The sequence below is a fragment of the Periplaneta americana genome, chromosome 5 (genome assembly GCF_040183065.1).
Source record: "Periplaneta americana isolate PAMFEO1 chromosome 5, P.americana_PAMFEO1_priV1, whole genome shotgun sequence".
Classification (NCBI taxonomy): domain Eukaryota; kingdom Metazoa; phylum Arthropoda; class Insecta; order Blattodea; family Blattidae; genus Periplaneta; species Periplaneta americana.
The window spans coordinates 176,085,579-176,088,403 of record NC_091121.1 but is presented as its reverse complement, the minus strand read 5'-3'; the positions used below and the strand labels follow the sequence as shown (position 1 = coordinate 176,088,403).

The 2,825-nt window shown below is 39.8% G+C and overlaps 1 non-coding gene across 1 annotated transcript; it reads right to left on the bottom strand.

Annotated features, from left to right (window-relative positions):
• Window positions 1-214: 214 nt before the first annotated feature.
• Window positions 215-333, bottom strand: LOC138700583 (U5 spliceosomal RNA). Its single transcript, XR_011332396.1, has one exon. It is a non-coding gene; the product is annotated as a U5 spliceosomal RNA (small nuclear RNA).
• Between the last annotated feature and the right edge of the window lie 2,492 nt (window positions 334-2,825).

Genomic DNA, 2,825 nt, shown 5'->3' with positions numbered 1-2,825 from the left:
CTAACACTTCAAAAACATTTCACTGATCAAATACTTTGCACTGCCACTATAAACTATAAAGCTTCACTGACAGGAACACGTTTCAATTACACAACACACTTCACTGACACAACACACTTCACTGGCACAACATAATTCTTCACTGATACAACACTTCAATAACAAAATATCATTTACACCCTTTAAATACTGTGTATAATTACCGTCAATAAGTGGCTCAGTTTTCACCGAGCACTACAAAACATTTTTCAAAGACTCATCAAATGTTCCCCTCCACGGAAATCTTTAGTAAAAGGCGAAAGATTTATGCGTTTTGAAGGGAATCCAGAGATATAGGGTGGAAGTAGGCGGTACCTACTGCGCATGCGTTCTAGCTACTACATATCAGTTGTAATTGATGAGATATGTGATCAATGATTGTAGTTTGCAGTATAAGAATGTTCATTTCTACTTTGATTCTAACGTGCACTGACCTTCCCAGGGTTCAAGATATTTGTATAGGCTTACAGCGACGTGTCTCATTTTATTTATTGATCCTCAAGGAAAATTCATGTAATCGTATTATTTTCAGGATCGCGCCATACACTAACTATTCTTGTGCACTATTTCCTTATTAATTTTGTGCTATATTTTTTATATATGTACGTATCTTATTCAGACGCTTCTAATGCCCCATTTTGATTATTGCGATTCCTTGCTAACTAATGTAAGTTCACTCTTAGCTGAGAGACTACAACGTGTTCATAATGTGTGCATACGATTCATCTGCAATACTCGTAAAGTTTACCATATAACACCTTCCCTCATGGGTGAGTTTGAAGGAACGAAGAACAATACATTGACTATATATTTTGATGTACCGAAGTACATATGATATTTCCATGCAGATATTCTGCGTCATCATGTGATGAAAGAGTAATGGAACGGAGAAAAATTCTCTCCGGCGCCGGGATTTGAACCCGGGTTTTCAGCTCTACGTGCTGATGCTTTATCCACTAAGCCACGCCGGATACAACCCCGACGCCGGTTAGAATCGTCTCAGATTAAGCTCCATCTCTTGGGTTCCCTCTAGTGGCCGCCCTCTGCACTACGTCATAGATGTCTATGAACGAAGGACCGAAGTCCATACATGTGTTGAGGTGCACTCGAACGATTCTAACCGGCGTCGGGGTTGTATCCGGCGTGGCTTAGTGGATAAAGCATCAGCACGTAGAGCTGAAAACCCGGGTTCAAATCCCGGCGCCGGAGAGAATTTTTCTCCGTTCCATTACTCTTTCATCACATGATGACGCAGAATATCTGCATGGAAATATCATATGTACTTCGGTACATCAAAATATATACGATATGCGTAATAAATCACTTTGTGATTTAAGACGGCGCCTATACCGTCGGATCCCGGCCAACCAGTCACTCGTTCGAGTGCAACTCAACACATGTATGGACTTCGGTCCTGCGTTCATAGACATCTATGACGTAGTGCAGAGGGCGCGTCGGGGTTGTATCCGGTGTGGCTTAGTGGATAAAGCATCAGTACGTAGAGCTGAAAACCCGGGTTCAAATCCCGGCGCCGGAGAGAATTTCTCTCCGTTCCATTACTCTTTCATCACATGATGACGCAGAATATCTGCATGGAAATATCATATGTACTTCGGTAAATCAAAATATATACGATATGCGTAATAAATCACTTTGTGATTTAAGACGGTGCCTATACCGTCGGATCCCGGCCAACCAGTCACTCGTTCGAGTGCGCCTCAACACATGTATGGACTTCGGTCCTGCGTTCATAGACATCTATGACGTAGTGCAGAGGGCGGCCACTAGAGGGAACCCAAGAGATGGAGCTTAATCTGAGACGATTCTAACCGGCGTCGGGGTTGTATCCGGCGTGGCTTAGTGGATAAAGCATCAGCACGTAGAGCTGAAAACCCGGGTTCAAATCCCGGCGCCGGAGAGAATTTTTCTCCGTTCCATTACTCTTTCATCAAATACATTGACTGCAAATCAAGATTTTCAGGTATAACTCCCTGTAAAGTTTATTTGAATAATTTCGAGGGAAAAATTGTTCCGGAGCCGGGTATCGAACCCGGGACCTTTGGTTTAACGTACGTTGTGCCAGTGAAGTGTGGTACGTTAAACCAAAGGTCCCGGGTTCGATACCCGGCTCCGGAACAATTTTTCCCTGCAAATTATTCAATACATTGACTGTCTCTTCTGTTTAGAATCATGCATACTTCTACTCCGAATTATCTATTGAGCTTTCAATTCTTCGAAACCGATATCAAGCACTTCTTTCTATCCCTCATCATAGAACGTCTTTATACTCATCTTCCTGTACTGTAGAAATACCTCGCCTCTGGAATTCGTTACCTAATGACGTCAGGGACTGCCGGACTTTATCACAATTCAAAATTAAATTGGAAAATTTTGTCTTAGTTAATGTTTTTAGGTATTTCTAGAAGTATTGATTTATGTTTTTTTTCTTTTTTAATCTAGATTAAAACTGCAAGTTTCTTGCTTATGTTAGTTAATTAGTTAGGATACAATTAATTATATTACTTAATCACTCATTTAAAGTTTGTGTGACTGCAACCTGTGTATATTTTTGTGTGACTTTACTTTGTTTATAGTGTTTTTTTCTCTCTCTCTTTATTTCTTGTGTAGCTTTACTTTGTATATAGTGTATTTTTTTCTGTTTATTTTTATTATTGTATTTGTATTCCTGGTGTTGTGGAAGAGAAGGCCTGATGCCTTAACTACACCAGAATAAATAAATAAATAAATAAATAAATAAATAAATAAATAAATAAATAAATACGAGG